Here is a 21,367-nt window from a genome sequence, read left to right on the forward strand (position 1 = left end):
GTTGATTAATTTCCGTTCCAGCAAATTTCAGGCGCTCGATATGTCCTTTTTTAGCAAAGGTCATGCCAGATTTTTCCTGATTTTTGGCATGGCTTGTGCTATAATATAGGAAATATCGAGTGCGTTGGAAATGCCGGGAAGAACATTAAAGAACATTTTGGGTTGACTTTAAGTTTGTTGGGGCTCCATATATGACAGTCAAAAAACAGTGAGGGAGTGTCCACCACATATGAGAGAAGAAGAATGCCGACTGTTGTCATGGGGGTCGTTCTTCCTCTTCTTTCTCGTGATAGACCTTTTGGTAATGCACGGGAAGGAAGAGAAGAACGCCCTTCACATATGAGAGGACGAAGAATCCCGAATGTTGTCGTGGGGGGTAGCTTCTTCTTCATTCCAGGGTGCTTAACATTTTGGTGTAATGCACTTTGGAATGACAGGAGTAGCTACCATCACCGACGGTAGCAAATGTTGGAGATGAAGAATCCCGAAATTTGTCGTGGGGGTAGCTTCTCCTTCATTCTCGTGTGCTAGACAATTTGCTGTAATGCACTCGGGAACGAAGGAAGGAGCTACCATCACCGACGGTCGAATATATACACCACATGAGCTGAGAGTTTTCATGAAATACTCGACAGACCGATAGTCAACCCGTGATGAATAATAATGATCTAATTTAGTTTTTGTAGTACATATATTTAATTTTAGAAGTTTAATCTTTGAATTATGAACATAGGAAATGTCTGACGACGACGATAAGCTCCCGGAGTGCGACTGGTGCAGTGACGACCGGGGTCTGTGCGACAGGCCTCACCTGGTAGACGGTCAGCGCTTCAGTATTAAGCTCGACGAGACCTTCACTGTTGAAACGGTACGCAACGACAAGTCTTTTTCGTAATTAAGCATGACTTCTGCTTCTTCAACGTGTAATTTCCGTCTTTTACAATTCGACTAGCTTATCCCATGCCATGCAAGATGCTATGTCTTGGAGCATCTGAATTTCGAAGATCATGAAAATGTGGAGACAAAGGAAGGTCATCTCAGGACCCATCATGGCTATGCTTTCGCTGTAAAGATACAATTCGGAGAGCGTATCCCATTTTGGTTGCTCGAATTGGGAAGCACTGTGCAAGGCGTATCATTTCCAGAGGGCATGTATGTCACCTTCGATCTTGGTGATCCTGAAGATGACATCAACGAAGAGAATATGGACATTTGGGTCCTTGTTGATACGCTTCCACTTCTACCTCTATTAAGTAATTTATATTGTTTATTTCAAAATAGTTGACAGCTTATTTCTATTGATAGCTTATTTTCATTCTTCAAAAAATGTACGGAAGATGGTAGACAGAACCTACTACACTGATGACGTGGAATTAACTTATGAGGAGAAAGATCATCTTATCTCATTTATTATTGATGTTGAGAATTACAATATCAATTATGAAACTCCTGCACATTATGATCAATACGTGTCACTAGTGCACGTGTTGAACTACGGTAACATCCATGGAGATGGCATGGTAAGATTTTTTTACTATTACGACATCCGTGCTTCTTTTGCATAAATTCTTCTAAAGCTAAACTACATTGCTAACTACGACGTTATTATTATGTTTTCAACAGAAAATCCCGAAGGATTGTGTGCCTGATCTGATGTTTCCGAAAGGTCGCCTTGATGTTATTAGCTTACGGCCATGTCATCCTAGGCTTCACCGCTGTTCATACCGGATTTCTACAACCGATGAAGACATGACAATCAAAGAATGGAAAAAAATATATGGACATTCATAGGGAGCTACTTGGAAGCAACATTGTGCGAAGCGCAAGAATTGGAGACAGGATAATCTCCATTCTCCATAATGAAGCGTCATGACCTATCTTGCTATCCTTAGAGAGGGTAGTAGGTCCTAGCTAATAGTCATGATCATGTGCTAAGAACAATTAAGTAGGGTTGGTTAGATGACTATGATGATGATGAGTATGACTTGTTATTATGATAACGATGACGAGTTATTAGAGGACTATGATGATGATGAGTATGACTTTTTATTATGGTAACAAGTAGAAGTTGTTAGATGACTATGATGATGATGAGTATGACTTGTTATTACGATAACGATGATGAGTTATTATTAATGATGATGATGCTTAGTTGTTATATCATTATGAGCATGATCAGTTATTATATATATATATATATATATATATATATATATATATATATATATATATATATCAGTGGGTGAAATAAACATGGATTAGATTCAAGTGGAGGCAACACATGGTGCAGATCTAAAGTACTACTAATCCAAACTTGATCATACTAGTCCAAACTAAAGTGATCAAGTTTGGATTAGTAGTACTTTGGATATGCACCATGTTTACTCCACTTGAATCTAATCCATGTCTTTTTCACCCACTGAAATAATAATTCATGATGATCATAAAATCATATGATGAGACTACTATAAACCAGTACAAATACAACGACAATATGCAGTAGGAAAAAATAGCAAACTTTACCAGTAGCGCTGGTAGCCCACAAGGCGCTACTGCTAGGGAGGTGTAGTAGTAGCGCTGGGTGGAGAAAGACGTTGCTGCTAGGAAGGAGTAGTAGTAGCGCCGGGTGGGAAAACATGCTACTGCTACGCAGTATAGTAGTAACGCGCCCCAACCGCGCTACTGTTGAACATTAGTTGTAGCGTCGTATCAGTAGCGCCCCCCTCGCCACTACTATGCCTCCAACACGCGCTACTGGTAGGCTTTTCCCTAGTGGGGGGGGGGGGTCAAGGTAAACCGAGTTGACGCTTTTATCTCCTTTCATACATGTGCCAAATGCTGCCCTCCATCTGTCCACGTGCATATCCACGGACGACATAGTTTCGTTCGTCAAAAACCGGACACCAACATCATTCCCCATTCTGCCTCCCCCGATCTCCGGATCATTTTGTTTGCATATTTTGCATTGTTTCGACTTGATATGAATATCCTAAGGCATAGTAGTTTAAACATAGGAATACATGTTGGTGAAATTGTTGGTGCCATGTCCCTTTTGATTCGGGTAGCTAGCTGGGTGGAGAGATATCGAGGGATGCCTCTGTGACGCCTCGCTACCTGGATCCCACAACAACATTGGTGCTATTATTTTTGATCTATGGAGGGGGGGGGGCATTACTAGGGAAAACCTTATACACAGAACCTTAGCAGTAGCGCTGGATAAAACGAGGCGCTACTGCTACTTGGCAATAGCGCGTGTCCACAGCCGGCGTTGCAAGGACAAAGAGCGCTACTACTAAAATCGCCCCACCGTTGCCGCCAGCCTAAGTGTAGTAGCGCTTTCCCCTAACACGCGCTACTGCTAAACCCATCATATCTTCTCCATCAGCCGCCCCTCACTCTCCCCTCTCCACTCCCACTCTCACTCTCCCACGCACCCCGTCGTCCGCGCCACCGACGTTCGGCCCTCCTCAACCACCGTCGTCGCCCGCCGCCGCCGACGCTCCTGCTCCTCCTCCACCGAGGTAGTTCCTACATCCCTCCTCCTTCCACATCCTCCCCTCCTCCTCCCTCTCCCTCCCTCCCTCCCTCTCCCTCCTAACTCTCGCCTCCTCCCTCCCACCTCCCTCTCTACCTCGTCTGTCCTCTCCTCCCTACCTCATCCGTCCTCCTCCTCCCTGCCTCCTCCGCCCGCCTCCTCCCTTCCACCCTCACTCACCCCTCCCTTCGTTCCTACTCCCTCCACCTCCCTCTGTTTTTGAAATTTTAAGGTATTAAATTTAGTAATAGAAGTTTGTAGTAAGAAAATTTAGGGTAGAACTAGGGAAGTAGAAATTTTAGTAAGTGTTCGGTAGAGTAGAACACTTACATTGCATTGTTTTTAGTAAGTGTTTAATAGAACTAGTTTATTTAGTAAGTGGTTAATAGAACTAGTTTATTTAGTAAGTGGTTAATAGAACTAGTTTAGAGAGAGAGACCTATATTGGCAAATTTAGTTATGTTAGGATTATATATAAGATATATTGAAATGTTTTTGTTCATATTTTCAACCATTGAAATGCAATGACCATCAAGTTTGAATGCTCATATAATGTAGATATAAACATGTATATCTAGTGTTGCTCAAATAGGATATGTGCTTGCCCAAGTGGCCATGTCTGCAGGGAACACCTCCGAGTGGGCTATGTTTTGCCGGAGTGTTGATTAATTTCCGTTCCAGCAAATTTCAGGCGCTCGATATGTCCTTTTTTAGCAAAGGTCATGCCAGATTTTTCCTGATTTTTGGCATGGCTTGTGCTATAATATAGGAAATATCGAGTGCGTTGGAAATGCCGGGAAGAACATTAAAGAACATTTTGGGTTGACTTTAAGTTTGTTGGGGCTCCATATATGACAGTCAAAAAACAGTGAGGGAGTGTCCACCACATATGAGAGAAGAAGAATGCCGACTGTTGTCATGGGGGTCGTTCTTCCTCTTCTTTCTCGTGATAGACCTTTTGGTAATGCACGGGAAGGAAGAGAAGAACGCCCTTCACATATGAGAGGACGAAGAATCCCGAATGTTGTCGTGGGGGGTAGCTTCTTCTTCATTCCAGGGTGCTTAACATTTTGGTGTAATGCACTTTGGAATGACAGGAGTAGCTACCATCACCGACGGTAGCAAATGTTGGAGATGAAGAATCCCGAAATTTGTCGTGGGGGTAGCTTCTCCTTCATTCTCGTGTGCTAGACAATTTGCTGTAATGCACTCGGGAACGAAGGAAGGAGCTACCATCACCGACGGTCGAATATATACACCACATGAGCTGAGAGTTTTCATGAAATACTCGACAGACCGATAGTCAACCCGTGATGAATAATAATGATCTAATTTAGTTTTTGTAGTACATATATTTAATTTTAGAAGTTTAATCTTTGAATTATGAACATAGGAAATGTCTGACGACGACGATAAGCTCCCGGAGTGCGACTGGTGCAGTGACGACCGGGGTCTGTGCGACAGGCCTCACCTGGTAGACGGTCAGCGCTTCAGTATTAAGCTCGACGAGACCTTCACTGTTGAAACGGTACGCAACGACAAGTCTTTTTCGTAATTAAGCATGACTTCTGCTTCTTCAACGTGTAATTTCCGTCTTTTACAATTCGACTAGCTTATCCCATGCCATGCAAGATGCTATGTCTTGGAGCATCTGAATTTCGAAGATCATGAAAATGTGGAGACAAAGGAAGGTCATCTCAGGACCCATCATGGCTATGCTTTCGCTGTAAAGATACAATTCGGAGAGCGTATCCCATTTTGGTTGCTCGAATTGGGAAGCACTGTGCAAGGCGTATCATTTCCAGAGGGCATGTATGTCACCTTCGATCTTGGTGATCCTGAAGATGACATCAACGAAGAGAATATGGACATTTGGGTCCTTGTTGATACGCTTCCACTTCTACCTCTATTAAGTAATTTATATTGTTTATTTCAAAATAGTTGACAGCTTATTTCTATTGATAGCTTATTTTCATTCTTCAAAAAATGTACGGAAGATGGTAGACAGAACCTACTACACTGATGACGTGGAATTAACTTATGAGGAGAAAGATCATCTTATCTCATTTATTATTGATGTTGAGAATTACAATATCAATTATGAAACTCCTGCACATTATGATCAATACGTGTCACTAGTGCACGTGTTGAACTACGGTAACATCCATGGAGATGGCATGGTAAGATTTTTTTACTATTACGACATCCGTGCTTCTTTTGCTATTCCTCCCTCTCCCTCCGTCCCTCCCTCTCCCTCCTAACTCTCGCCTCCTCCCTCCCACCTCCCTCTCTACCTCGTCTGTCCTCTCCTCCCTACCTCATCCGTCCTCCTCCTCCCTGCCTCCTCCGCCCGCCTCCTCCCTTCCACCCTCACTCACCCCTCCCTTCGTTCCTACTCCCTCCACCTCCCTCTGTTTTTGAAATTTTAAGGTATTAAATTTAGTAATAGAAGTTTGTAGTAAGAAAATTTAGGGTAGAACTAGGGAAGTAGAAATTTTAGTAAGTGTTCGGTAGAGTAGAACACTTACATGCAATATGAGATAAACCCCATCTTGTTATCCTCGATGGCAACAATACAATACGTGCCTTGATGCCCCTACTGTCACTGGGAAAGGACACCGCAAGATTGAACCCAAAGCTAAGCACTTCTCCCATTGCAAGAAAGATCAATCTAGTAGGCCAAACCAAACTGATAATTCGAAGAGACTTGCAAAGATAACCAATCATACATAAAAGAATTCAGAGAAGATTCAAATATTGTTCATAGATAAACTTGATCATAAACCCACAATTCATCGGTCTCAACAAACACACCGCAAAAGAAGATTACATCGAATAGATCTACACGAGAATCGTGGAGAACTTTGTATTGAGATCCAAAGAGAGAGAAGAAGACATCTAGCTAATAACTATGGACCCGAAGGTCTGAGGTAAACTACTCACACATCATCGGAGAGGCTATGGTGTTGATGTAGAAGCCCTCCGTGATCAATGCCCCCTCCGGCGGAGCTCCGGAAAAGGCCCCAAGATGGGATCTCAAGGGTACAGAAGGTTGAGGCGGTGGAATTAGGTTTTTGGCCCCGTATCTGGTAGTTTGGGGGTACGTAGGTATATATAGAAGGAAGAAGTACGTCGGTGGAGCAACATGGGCCCCACGAGGGTGGAGGGCGCGCCCAGGGGGTAGGCGCGCCCCCTACCTCGTGCCCTCCTGGTTGTTTTCTTGACGTAGGGTCCAAGTCCTCTGGATCACGTTCGTTCCAAAAATCACGTTCCCGAAGGTTTCATTCCGTTTGGACTCCGTTTGATATTCTTTTTCTGCGAAACTTTGAAATAGGCAAAAAACAGCAATTCTGGGCTGGGCCTCCGGTTAATAGGTTAGTCCCAAAAATAATATAAAAATGTATAATGAAGCCCATTAATGTCCAAAACAGAATATAATATAGCATGGAACAATAAAAAATTATAGATACGTTGGAGACATATCAAGCATCCCCAAGTTTAATTCCTGCTCGTCCTTGAGTAGGTAAATAATAAAAACATAATTTTTTATGTGGAATGCTACTTGGCATAATTTCAATGTAATTCTCTTAATTATGGTATGAATATTCAGATCCGAAACATTCAAGACAAAAGTTTAATATTGACATAAAAATAATAATACTTCAAGCATACTAACTAAGCAATTATGTCTTCTCAAAATAACATGGCCAAAGAAAGTTATCCCTACAAAATCATATAGTCTGGCTATGCTCTATCTTCACCACACAAAGTATTTAAATCATGCACAACCCCGACGACAAGCCAAGCAATTGTTTCATACTTTTGATGTTCTCAAACTTTTTCAATCTTCACGCAATACATGAGCGTGAGCCATGGACATAACACTATATGTGGAATAGAATGGTGGTTGTGGAGAAGACAAAAAAGGAGAAGATAGTCTCACATCAACTAGGCGTATCAACGGGCTATGGAGATGCCCATTAATAGATATCAATGTGAGTGAGTAGGGATTGCCATGCAACGGATGCACTAGAGCTATAAGTATATGAAAGCTCAACAAAAGAAACTAAGTGGGTGTGCATCCAACTCGCTTGCTCACGAAGACGTAGGGAATTTTGAGGAAGCCCATCATTGGAATATACAAGCCAAGTTCTATAATGAAAAATTTCCCACTAGTATATGAAAGTGATATCATAGGAGACTCTCTATCATGAAGATCATGGTGCTACTTTGAAGCACAAGTGTGGTAAAAGGATAGTAACATTGTCCCTTCTCTCTTTTTCTCTCATTTTTTTATTTGGGCCTTTTTATGGCCTCTTTTTTTTAGTCCGGAGTCTCATCCCGACTTGTGGGGGAATCATAGTCTCCATCCTCCTTTCCTCACTTGGGACAATGCTCTAAAAAATGATGATCATCACACTTTTATTTACTTACAACTCAATACTTAGAACAAAATATGACTCTATGTGAGTGCCTCCGGCGGTGTACCGGGATATGCAATGAATCAAGAGTGACATGTATGAAAGAATTATGAATGGCTTTGCCACAAATACAATGTCAACTACATGATCATGCAAAGCAATATGACAATGATGGAGCGTGTCATAATAAACGGAACGGTGGTAAGTTGCATGGCAATATATCTCGGAATGGCTATGGAAATCCCATGATAGGTAGGTATGGTGGCTGTTTTGAAGAAGGTATATGGTGGGTGTATGATACCGGCGAAAATTGTGCGGTATTAGAGAGGCTAGCAATGGTGGAAGAAAGAAAGTGCGTATAATCCATGGACTCAACATTAGTCATAAAGAACTCATATACTTATTACAAAAAACTACAAGTTATCGAAGCAAAGTATTATGCGCATGCTCCTAGGGGGATAGATTGGTAGGAAAAGACATCGCTCGTCCCCGACCGCCACTCATAAGGAAGACAATCAATAAATAAATCATGATCCGACTTCATCACATAACGGTTCACCATACGTGCATGCTACGGGAATCACAAACTTTAACACAAGTATTTCTCAAATTCAAAACTACTCAACTAGCATGACTATAATATCACCATCTTCATATCTCAAAACAATTATCTAGTATCAAACTTCTCATAGTATTCAACACACTCTTAAGAATTTTTTTAATAATCTTGAATGCCTATCATAATTAAAGCAAATTACCACGCTGTTTTGTAGGAGTCTCAAAATAATCTAAGTGAAGCATGAGAGAACAATAGTTTCTATAAAAGAAATCCACCACCGTGCTCTAAAAGATATAAGTGAAGCACTAGAGCAAAAACTATATAACTCAAAAGATATAAGTGAAGCACATAGAGTATTCTAACAATTTCCGAATCATGTGTGTCTCTCTCGAAAGGTGTGTACAGCAAGGATGATTGTGAAAAACTAACAAATAAAGACTCAAATAATACAAGACGCTCCAAGCAAAACACATATCATGTGGTGAATAAAAATATAGCTCCAAGTAAAGTTACCGATGGAAGTAGACGAAAGAGGGGATGCCTTCCGGGGCATCCCCAAGCTTTGACTTTTAGGTGTAATTAGATTATCTTGGGGTGCCATGGGCATACCCAAGCTTAGTCTCTTGCCACTCCTTGTTCCATAATCCATCAAATCTTTTACCCAAAACTTGAAAACTTCACAACACAAAACTTAGCAGAAAATCTCGTGAGCTCCGTTAGCGAAAGAAAACAAAACACCACTTCAAGGTACTGTAGTGAACTCATTCTTTATTTATATTGGTGTTAAACCTACTGTAATCCAACTTCTCTATGGTTTATAAACTATTTTACTAGCCATAGATTCATCAAAATAAGCAAACAACACACGAAAAACAGAATCTGTCAAAGACAGAACAGTCTGTAGTAATCTGTAACTAACGCAAACTTCTGGAACTCCAAAACTTCAGCCAAAATAGGAAGACCTAGACAATTTGTTTATTTATCAGAAGCAATTGGAATTAATATTTGATCACGTTCTGGTGATTTTTAGCAATTATTTTCGTGAACAGAAAGTTTCTGGAATTTTCAGCAAGATCAAATAACTATCATCCAAGAAGATCCTATAGGTTAAACTTGGCCCAAACACTAATTAAAACATAAAAACACATCTAACCAGAGGCTAGATCAAATATTTATTCCTAAACAGAAGCAAAAAGCAAAAAACTAAAACTAAAATTGGGTTGCCTCCCAACAAGCGCTATCGTTTAACGCCCCTAGCTGGGCATAATAGCAAAGATAGATCTAGGTATTGCCATCTTTGGTAGGCAATCCATAAGTGGCTCTCATAATAGATTCATAAGGTAATTTTACTTTCTTTCTAGGGAAGTGTTCCATGCCTTTCCTTAATGGAAATTGGAATCTAATATTCCCTTCCTTCATATCAATAATTGCACCAATCGTTCTAAGGAAAGGTCTATCAAGAATAATAGGACATGAAGGATTGCAATCTATATCAAGAACAATAAAATCTACGGGCACATAATTCCTATTTGCAACAATAAGAACATCATTAATTCTTCCCATAGGTTTCTTAATGGTGGAATCCGCAAGGTGCAAGTTTAAAGAACAATCATCAAAATCACGGAAACCTAGCAAACCACACAAAGTATTTGGAATCGTGGAAACACTAGCACCCAAATCACACAAAGCATTGCATTCATGATCTTTAATATTAATTTTAATAGTAGGTTCCCACTCATCATAAAGTTTTCTAGGGATAGAAACTTCCAACTCAAGTTTTTCTTCATAAGATTGCATCAAAGCATCAACGGTATGTTTGGTAAAGGCTTTATTTTGACTATAAGCATGTGGAGAATTTAGCACGGATTGCAACAAGGCAATACAATCTATCAAAGAGCACTTATCATAATTAAATTCCTTGAAATCCAAAATAGTGGGTTCATTAATATCTAGAGTTTTGATCTCTTCAATCCCACTTTTACCAATTTTTGCATCAAGATCTAAAAACTCCAAATTTTTGGAACGCCTTCTAGGTAAAGGTGGATCATATTCAGTCCCATCATTATCAAGATTCATATTGCAAAACAAATATTTAATAGGGGACACATCAATAACTTTTAGATCTTCATCTTTATTTTCATAGAAATTTTCCGGCTTAGCGGCCATCTTATTAACTAAGGTGGCCTGCTTATCCGAAACTTCAGCCATTAACTTCTCTAGATGAGCAATCTGAGATTTCAAACCGTAAAATTCTTTAGACATATCATCGAGCTCTTTATTCATGTAACCCATAAAGCTTTTTTGTTCCTTAAGCTCGTTCCTAAAGAAATTATTATGCTCAAACTGTAAAACCATAAAACTCCTGACGTTGCTTTCGATCTCTTCTAACCTTTTAAGGTAAAGATCACCAGATCTAGGTAGAGCCATAGTGACAAGCAAGCAATCCAACACACGAGCAAACAAGAAGCAAGCGAAAAAGAGGCGAACAGAAAAGAGAGGGCGAATAAAATGGCAAGGGTGAAGTGGGGGAGAGGAAAACGAGAGGCAAATGGCAAATAATGTAGTGCGGGAGATAAGGGTTTGTGATGGGTACTTGGTATGTTGACTTTTGCGTAGACTCCCCGGCAACGGCACCAGAAATCCTTCTTGGTACCTCTTAAGCACTGCGTTGGTTTTCCCTTGAAGAGGAAAGGGTGATGCAGTAAAGTAGCGTACGTATTTCCCTCAGTTTTTGAGAACCAAGGTATCAATCCAGTAGGAGGCCACACACGAGTCCCTCGCACGTACACAAACAAATAAAATCCTCGCAACCAACGCAATAAAGGGGTTGTCAATCCCTTCACGGTCACTTACGAAAGTGAGATCTGATAGATATGATAAGATAATATTTTTAGTATTTTTATGATAAAGATGCAAAGTAAAATAAAAGGCAATAAAAATAGCTAAGTGTTGGAAGATTGATATGATGGAAAATAGACCCGGGGGCCATAGGTTTCGCTAGTGGCTTCTCTCGAGAGCATAAGTATTACGATGGGTGAACAAATTACTGTTGATCAATTGATAGAATTGAGCATAGTTATGAGAATATCTAGGTATGATCATGTATATAGGCATCACGTCCATGACAAGTAGACCGACTCCTACCTGCATCTACTACTATTACTCCACACATCGACCGCTATCCAGCGTGCTGTCGGTGTGGAACGATACCTATGGGATCACAAGAATCCCTACTACGGTTGCCGGGGCGTGGGGTTGCGAGAAGAGCAGGGTTAGTAGCCAGCACAAGGATCGTTTACCCAGGTTCGGGCCGCGAGGATGCGTAAAACCCTAGTCCTGCTTTGGTGGGTGTATTTCAGAGAGTTCTTGAGCTCTCGAACTAGCTGTGGTCAGTGCGTGGTTCGAAAGAGCCGAATCCTTCTCCAGTATGCCATGGGCCTCATTTTATAGTCGAAAGGGGCTGCCACAGTGGCACACAGGAGGTGGAAAGGCGTACAGTGCCCTGAGCTTATCGCTCGTATTACAGGACAAGACACATTTAATGCGTAGCTTAGGTGTCCCTCTGCTTTATCGGGGACGGGGGTGAGGCCCGTCCCGTCCGTCGCCGCTCCTCCTCGCTTTTGACACGCGCCCTGGCCAGTGAGGCGTGCGGCGCCATGTAGGCAGGCAGGTAGCTGAGGTGGCGTGATGGTGGAGCCTTCACGAAGATCTGCATGCCGCCGCGCAGGCGCTCGATGAGTTGGCCTGGGAGCTGCATGTTGCCACACAGGTGCCCTCCCAACTGGTTGGGCTGGCAACTGCATGTGAACGGCGGTGGAAGCTTGGTTGGCATGGGCCTGGCGGTGGCCTTGCTGGCGTCCTTAGAGAGGGCCTTGCTGGGTGGCCCGGCAAGGGTCTTGCCGTGGTGCGCTGTCGTCCCCGGCAAGGACCTTGCCGGGGGTCTGGTGGCTTTCCTCGGTAAGGATCTTGCCGAGGGTTGTCGTCTTCTAATCCTCATCTGATCTTGAATATGTCTTCACAAAGATCTGCATGCCACCACGGAGGTGCCTCCCGAGCCCTGGCCCAACGTGGATGATGGCGTCGAGGACCGTGGGCTCAAGGGTGGCTCGCTCTGTTGGTGTGGGGCGAGCTGCCCCGGCAAGGGTCTTGCCGGGGGAACCTGCTTCGTCCCTCTGCTCTTTGTGGTCTTGGCCTTGGCTTTGCTCTGATTTTCTTGAGCTTCGGTCTTACCTTGGCTCACCTCCCCTGCTCTGCTTGGTGTGACCGTGGGTGCGGCTCCGACTGCCCGTGCACAGGTAAAGGGGTACAAAAGCGTGCCCCTCTCTTTGTACACCGATAGGAGCCCCCGGGCCTGGGCCATACATAAGCGCGACACGTTGTTGGGCCAGGCCCAAAACGGTGCGCGGGCAGGCGGGGCGTTTTTACCGCGGTAAAAACTCTTCGCGTGCTTCGCTTCCCACGACCCGCGCGCGCGGCGCGACGTGGAGGGGTGTGCGTGACGTGGGCGGCATGCGTGGGGCGGTTCCAAACGCATGCGTCACATCGCAGTAAAGAGGCGGCTCGTGCCTTCCCCGTAAAAAGAGGAAGGCATGGAGGCGCGGCTCATTTAGTGAACGGGGTCGGGGCGCGGTCTTCAAGGCATCCACTCCCCATGATCACGGGGTGGGGAGAGGTCGCTTCGCCTGTCCCCTCGGTTCTGCGCGTCCGCCACGCGTCCTCCATGCACCTGGGGTTGCAAGCGGTGGAGGCGGGATGCCGGGCCGTCGCTGGTTGGGGCAGCGGGTCGGTCCTGATTCCCTGTGCCTCTGGTGGCTGGATTGGCTAAGCGGGGCGGCCAAGCCCTGTCCCCGCCTCCTTATAAAGAGGGGGAAGGGGGGATGGCATCCCGCATTCTTCCGTCATCTATCTCCTCTCGCTTCTGCTTCTTCCTTTCACTCGCCATGGAGAAGGGGAATCCTGGTCCCTCGACGGTGGCGGCGAGGGTCGCCGCCCGACAGCGCGTCCCTCCTCCTCCTGAGCCCGCGATGGTGGAACCGGCCGCGAGGGGAAGGGGGAGGGGGGCGAGGTCGTGGGCGAGGCCGGGGCAGAGGTCGTAGTGCTCGGGGAAGAGGAGGACGGGGCGGCGCGCCGGCTTCGCCCCCGCCAATGATGCCTTTTCCAATGGAAGGCCATGTTGGAGACCAGCCTCGTGAGTTCTTCATCAGGCTGCGCCGGCCTCCGCGTCGCCGTCTTCGTCTTCCCGCCCCGTTCGCTCGGGAGATGGAGCGTGACCCGCCCCAATCCCTCAGATTGCACATGAGGGGTTGTGGGAATGGGGGCACGCGGGTCGACGTCGACTTCCCGGCTCCTCGGGTCATGTACCTCCGTCGTGGGTGGAAGATGTTCGCTCGTATCCATAGCCTGATGGCGGGGCTCGTCCTCTACTTCAAATTAATGGAGGACGGCCTGCTCTCCGTCAAGGTCTTTGGCGACTTCGGGACTCGCCTGAAGTGCTGCGTGGAGAGCTCCTCCGATGGAGATTCCGATGATGGAAGCTCTTCCTCGAGCAAAAGTGATGAGGAGGACAGCGGGGCAGACGGCGGGGACGAGTCTGACTAGGCGTCGGACGCCCCGCGCTTGGGCGGGTGCGGTAGCAGCAACATCTGCACCTGGCTGCTCCTCCGGCAGAGTTTTGCCGGGGGCGGGGCCAGCTCCTTGAACTTCTCGGGGCCGTCTCCTTGGGTGGCTGGCGTCGGGAGGCTGTGGAAGAGGAAGAGGGCAGGCGGCAAGGCCGTCAACTCGGAGTACGCGGGCACCGACGCCTTCGTCGCGTACTGCCGGTCCTGCCGCCTCGTCTTCCAGCTCCTTTCCCGGCACCGTCGTCACCGGCCCGCCCCTGGGCGGTCACCGAGGTGTTCTCTTGGTGCTTTCTGCTGCTCGTAGCTCGCCTAGGTGCCCCTTTTGCCCTCATGCCTCCTTGACCTGCCTCCTGAGGAGAGGGACAAGAAAGGGATCACGGGCATCTTATCTCTCTTCTTTAGTTTGTAAGCCTGCGGGCCTTTGTTAAATTCAGAACTTGTAATCCCCTTGCTCATGTTTTTCATTCCATATGAACTGTACCTGTATGGGATGTTTTTAATGAAAAAGGGATGCTTGCCGGGTTTTTCGTTCGTGGGTAGACCCCACGACAAGGAGCGAATCCTTGTTATTATTTAAGATAAACGTTTTTCGCCCGGCAACAGGCCTTGCCGTCCCCCCACTCCACTCGACCATTCTCGCGCTCTTGGCGGAGGCAGGGATGAAGTGGGCTTTAGGATCCTCGCTCTACCTCCTTGCCTCCGCGGCTACAACCAAATCCAGACCCAGGAAATAATCCTTAGGTATAGGAGAAGGGGGAGCACGACAGCCTAGAGATAAAAACGAGGTTTCACATGCCCCAGTTCCGTTCCGAAATGCATGACAGAGGATGAAAGACTTATCTGGATCTACAGCCCCCGGCAATCTCATCTTGCCGAGGTTGGATCCTTGTGCTTGCAGCCCCCGGCAACTTTGGTTTGCCGGGGTCGGGGCGCCGGTCCGTTTCCTTTCTTCCAAGTAGCTCGGCAGAAGTGCTCATGTGCCCTACGAACCAAAAGAGGACAGAAGAGAAACAGATAGATGCGCACTCGACCTCTAAGCTAGGGGTTAGTCGCTGCTGAGCACTATCAACCCTAACCAAGGAAGAGACTCGACCTAGCATGCATGCTTTGACTTAGGGTGCCAGCGCTTCATTTATTTATGCTCAGGGTCTGCGCCTGGCTTTGTACGAAGGGTTACATGCCTTGCCGGCAAAGCTTGTACAGAAGGTGGCTTGCCGGGAGGCCCGGCAAGCCGCGCCTTATGGCTAAAACTTGCGAAGATGCTCAATGTTCCAGGATTTGCTCACTGGGATGGTATCTTCGGTCTCCAGGCAGACTGCGCTGGGCCTAGTGACTCGTATTACCCGATAAGGGCCTTCCCACTTCGGCGTCAACTTGTTGGCATTCTTGGCCGACTGAACGCGCCGAAGAACAAGGTCGCCTTCCTCAAAGCTTCGGGCATGAACCTTGCGGCTATGGTAGCGGCGCAAGGCTTGCTGGTAGCGCGCTGCTCTCACAGCCGCCCGAAGACGATCTTCCTCAAGGAGCGTTGCGTCATCTTGGCGCAACTGCTCTTGCTCAAGCTCATCATAAGCGAGCACTCGAGGTGACCCGTATATGAGTTCCGTGGGGAGAACTGCTTCTGCCCCGTAGACCAGGGCAAAAGGTGTCTAGCTGGTGGCTCGATTTGGCGTCGTTCTAATCGACCAAAGAACCGCCGGCAATTCATCAATCCAGCGCCTTCCACTCTTGCGCAGCTTGTCAAAAGTCTTTGTCCTTAGGCCTCGCAACACTTCAGCATTCGCCCTCTCCGCTTGGCCGTTGCTCCGTGGGTGTGCCACGGAAGCAAAACAGACCTTGCTGCCGAGGTCTTGAATGTACTGCATGAAGGTGTGGCTCGTGAACTGCGTGCCGTTGTCGGTGATGACTCTATTTGGCACACCAAAACGGCAGACCAATCCTTTGAAAAACTTGACAGCTGACTGAGCAGTCACCTTTCTCACTGCTTCCACCTCCGGCCACTTTGTGAACTTGTCGATTTCAACGTACAAGTACTCAAAGCCCCCGACAACGCGGGGGAAAGGGCCCAGTATGTCGAGCCCCCAGACTGAAAATGGCCAGGAGAGAGGGATTGTTTGAAGGGCTTGGGCTGGTTGATGAAGCTTCTTTGAATGGAACTGACACGCTTCACACTTGGTTACTAGTGCCATCGCATCCTGGAGGGCGGTGGGCCAGAAGAAACCTTGCCGGAACGCCTTTCCGGCAAGGGCCCTCGACCCTATGTGGGAGCCACATATGCCTCCATGTATCTCCGCCAACAGCTCCAGTCCTTCGTCCCGGGGGATGCACTTCAATTTCACGCCATTCGGCCTTCTCCTGTACAGGACGTCATCGACGAACTGGTACAGGGCGGACCGACGTGCTAGTTTCTCCGCTTCTTCCTGCTCCTCAGGAAGCTCCCCTGTTTGGAGGAATCGGACAGTATGCTGCGCCCACGCCGGAGCCTAGGGCTCGACGACAAGGACCAAAGGCATTTCTTCTGCCATGGGAGCGGCTGTCTCTACGGCTAGGGCTTGACGCCCTGCCGGAGGCAACTGCTCTTGGGCAGGCTTAGCGTCCGCGACAGCACCCTTGCCGGCAGCCCTAGAGGGCTCGGTAGGAAAGTACTTGCCGGGACCCGACTTCCTTCGCTTGTTCTGCCCGTTGATGGTTTGATGGATGGTTGAGTTAGCCGGAGCAAAAAGGTACCCGGTTCCACAGGTAGCTTGAATGCAGCACGCTTTGACAGGTAATCGGCAGTGTCGTTCTCCATTCGGGGGACGTGCTCCGCTTGGATACCGTCAAAGCACTCCTCCAGCTTCCTTACTTCATCTACGTAAGCTTCCATCAATGGGCTCTGGTAATCCTTGTTGACCTGCCTGACAACAAGCTGCGAGTCACCCCTGACGATGAGCTTCTTAACCCCGAGGTCTGCCGCGATCCTGAGACCGGCAAGCAATCCCTCGTACTCAGCAGTGTTGTTGGTGGACATCTCTCGGGGAAAGTGCATCTGGATCACGTACTTGAGGTGCTCCCCGGTAGGTGCGACGAGAAGCACACCGGCACCGGCGCCTTGCAGCGAGAAAGCCCCATCAAAGTACATGATCCAGCCGCGATCTTCCTCCTTGCTGGGGAGAGTGGTCTCCTGGATTTCTTCGTCAGGCGTTGAGGTCCATTCTGCAATGAACTCCGCCAAGACTCTGCTCTGAATTGTCGAGGTACTTTCAAACTTCAAACCGAAACTTGATAACTCCAAGGCCCACTCCACAATTCTCCCGGTTGCATCTGGGTTATGCAGTATCCGTTGCAACGGGAGGCGGGTGACGACAGTGATCTCGTGGGCTTGGAAGTAATGACGCAGCTTCCTCGAGGCCATAAGGAGGTCGAAGGGCAATTTCTGCACACCGAAGTACCTTGATCTAGCTCCCTGCAAGAGGGAGCTGACAAAGTAAACCGGGTGCTGCATCATCTTCTTCTTCTGCACCACCTCTCTTGACTGCGCGGGCACTGCCTCGGTGGCACCAGACTCTGCCGGGGGCCTCGCCTTGCTGGCACCAGGCCCTGCCGGGGGAATCTTGGGCTTGCCATCCGCAGGTTCTGTCGCCGTCACTGCCTCCTCGTTAACCTCCCTCTGCGCCACTAGCGCGGCGCTGACCACTTGATTCATCGCCGCCAGATACAGCAGCTACGGCTCTTGTGGTTTAGGCGCAACCAGTATTGGCATGGAGGAAAGGTATCTTTTCAAATCCTGCAATGCTGCCTCGGCTTCTGGGGTCCATTCCATTGGGCCTGCATTCTTCAAGATTTTGAAGAAAGGAAGGGCGCACTCGGCGGACTTGGAGATGAATCGGCTCATGGCGGTAACGCAGCTGGTGAGCCGACGTACGTCTTTGATCCGCTTGGGTGCCTCAATCTGCTCAACAACCTTGATTTTGTCTGGGTTTGCCTCGATCCCGCGCTGCGACACAAAGAATCCGAGGAGCTTGCCGGATGGAACACCGAAGACACACTTCTCAGGGTTCAGCTTGAGGTTGATCTTGCGTAGGTTGGAAAATGTCTCTTCTAGATCTTGCACAAGAGTTGGCCCGTCCTTGGTTTTGACCACTATGTCATCCATGTAGGCCTCCATATTTCTATGGAGCTGAGGTTCAAAACAAATTTGGACTGCTCTTGCAAATGTTGAGCCAACGCTCTTCAACCCGAAAGGCATCCGTAAAAAGCAATATGTACCACATGGGGTGATGAACGCTGTCTTTTCTTCATCCTCTCTTGTCATGAAGATCTGGTGGTAGCCCGAGTAGGCGTCGAGGAATGATAACAGATCACACCCGGCTGTGGAGTCAACAATCTGGTCGATGCGCGGCAACGGGAAGGGGTCCTTAGGACAAGCCTTATTGATATCTGTGTAATCAATACATAGCCTCCACTTCCCATTCGCCTTGCGCACCACTACCGGATTGGCCAACCACGTCGGGTGGAGTACTCCTCTTACGAACCCTGCCGCTTCCAGCTTCCTGATCTCCTCTGTGATGAACTCCTGCCTCTCCAGAGCCTGCTTTCTGACCTTCTGCTTGACGGGCCGCGCATGGGGGCAGACAGCTAGGTGGTGCTCAATCACCTCCCTGGGAACACCGGGGGTGTCGGATGCTTGCCATGCAAACACGTCGACATTCGCCTGCAGGAAGGTGACGAGCGCGCCTTCCTATTTGCTGCCGAGGGTGGAGCCTATGGTGAAGGCCCCTCCCGTGCCATCCTCCTTGGCGGACACCTTCTTGGTCTGCGGTGGCTCGGCTCTGGATCTCTTGCTCTTGCCGATAGAGCTCTCTGGCACGTCCTCGATGGCAGCATAACACTCCGAAGAGGTGCGCTTGCCGGAGTGGGTGCAAGAGGTCTTGCCGGGCTTCTTCTTCCCTCCCGGGGCTTCAGCAGCAGGAGCAGGCGCCTTGGTGGCAGCTGCTGCAACTGCTTCTCGGTAGAGTTGGTCGGTGCAAATCAGCACGTCCTTCTTGTCGGAGGGGACGGAGATGATGGTCAACGGCCCGGGCATCTTTAGCATGTTGTAGGCGTAGTGTGACGCCGCCATGAACTTGGCTAGCGCCGGGGCGGTCGAGGATCCCGTTGTAGGGCAAGGGGATCTCGGCCACGTCGAAGACGATCCTCTCCATCCTGTAGTTCAACTCTCCTCCAAATGTCACGTCCAGTGTGACCTTTCCCTTTTGCTGGCTCCTCCCCGGATTGACCCCTTGAAACGTGCCCGCTTCCTCGAGGTCTCCATCAGGGATTTGCAACCTTTTGATCACGACAGGCGAGATTAGGTTCAGGCCGGCCCTGCCGTCAACCAACATCTTGTTCACCCTGAGGTTGCGTATCGTTGGTGAGACCAACAATGGCAAACACCCGACCGCGGTAGTGCGGTCAGGGTGGTCCTCGGCGTCAAAGATGAGGGGCGTGCTAGACCACTTCAGCGGCTTCTGAGCGTCGAACGACGGCTTTGCTGCTGTAATCTTACGCGCCCACTGTTTGAGCTGGCGGTGAGAGGTATGCAGCGAGGCGCCGCCATCGACGCACATGGCCTCTGTAGCCTTCTGGAACCCTTGCTCACCAGACTCGTCGTCTTCGTCGTGATCATCATCTTCTTGTTTCTTGTCGCGGCCCCGGGCGGGCCTCTCTCGCTGGTTGTCCTTGCCGGGGCGGCTTCCTTGGCCGCCACGCTTCTTGCCGGATCCCTCAGCACCGTCCTGGTCCTTCTCCTTGTCCCGCCTCTCGTACTCAGCCTTTTGCTTCTCAGCAAGCAGCTCGACTTGTCGGCAGTTCTGGAGGTCGTGGCCCTTGGTGCGATGGATCTTGCAGTATTGCTTGCCGGAGCTTCCTGGCTTGTCGGTAGCCGCCAAGGCCCGGCAGGCGGCGCACCCGGAAATCTCCTTGTCGGGGGCGCCTGCCTTGACCTTCTTGCCGGCACCGGTGTCGTCAGATCCCTCAACGGCAAGCACGGCCTTGCCTTTGCGTTTCCTGTTGCGACGCCGGCCCTTCTTCGTCGGGGTAGCGGCGTCTTCATCGGTAGAGTCGGTTTCCACACCAGCGTCTTCGCCGGGGTACTTCCATCCCTCTTCAGCCCGGGCGCACCTATCGGCCAGAACGTAGTGCTCGGCCACATCCTTAACCTTGGTCATCGCCAGCTCCTCGCGCATCTTGCGATTGCGCATGTTCTGGTGGAACGCGCTAATCACAGCGGCGGAATGAACGTCGGGGCTGTTGTACTGCACCCGGCTGAATCTCTGGATATACTTGCGCAGGGTTTTCCCTTCTCTCTGGGGAATGATGTGCAGATCACTGGCCTGGCCATGAGCTTGATGGCCTCCTGTGAAGGCGCCAACGAACTCATGGCACAGATCCGACCAAGAAGAAATGGAATCCATCGGCAAGTGCATCAGCCAAGACATCACATTGGGCTTGAGCGCCAGCGGGAAATAGTTGGCAAGCACCTTGTCGTCGCGAGCCCCAGCAGCCTGCATCGCGATGGTGTAGATGCTGAGGAACTCGGACGGATGGGTCTTGCAAGTGTATTTCTCGCTGACGTCGGGCTTGAACGTGCGGTGGAACGGCCACTGGAACTACCGCATCTCACGGGTAAAGGCCGGGCAGCCCACCTCGTAAGGTAGGCCGCCGGAGCCCCCCGGTGCTGGGTGGTCCATAGCGGGTCCCGCCCGCTTGTCCGACTGGCGGCGCGTTTCGCGCCGGCATTCGACGGTGGTTCGAGCGTCTTCGTGAGCTCGTTCCCGAAGGACCTAACGCTGGTCGCGGAGGGTCCGTGGGTCGGACGACGCTATGGAGATGTTATCACAAGCGTCGTCACGACGAGCCAATGCCCACGGCGGCTGGCGAGGAGGAGGAGAGTGCACCGTGGCCGCAACTCCCCCGGTCCTCCCAGCACCAGAATGCGGTGGCTCGGTGGAGCGCCGACCTGAGGGTCCCGCCGGTCGTGGATCGTCTTTGTTGGCGACGACGACGAGGCTCCGGATGGTGGCCCTCCACTCGTCAAGCTTCTTCGCAGCAGGAGGGAAGTTGAGGAGCAGCTGCGCGCGGGCCAAAGCTTCTACTGGCGTGGGCGGCGGCGACAGCTGCGTGGATCGCAGCGCGCTTCGACTTCTAACTACGTTAGAAGGAGCTCTGTTACGACCCAGCGGCCGTGTGCCATTTTTGCCAGCGCTTCGGCAGG

This window comes from Aegilops tauschii, chromosome 3 (genome assembly GCF_002575655.3).
Source record: "Aegilops tauschii subsp. strangulata cultivar AL8/78 chromosome 3, Aet v6.0, whole genome shotgun sequence".
Classification (NCBI taxonomy): Eukaryota; Viridiplantae; Streptophyta; class Magnoliopsida; order Poales; family Poaceae; genus Aegilops; species Aegilops tauschii.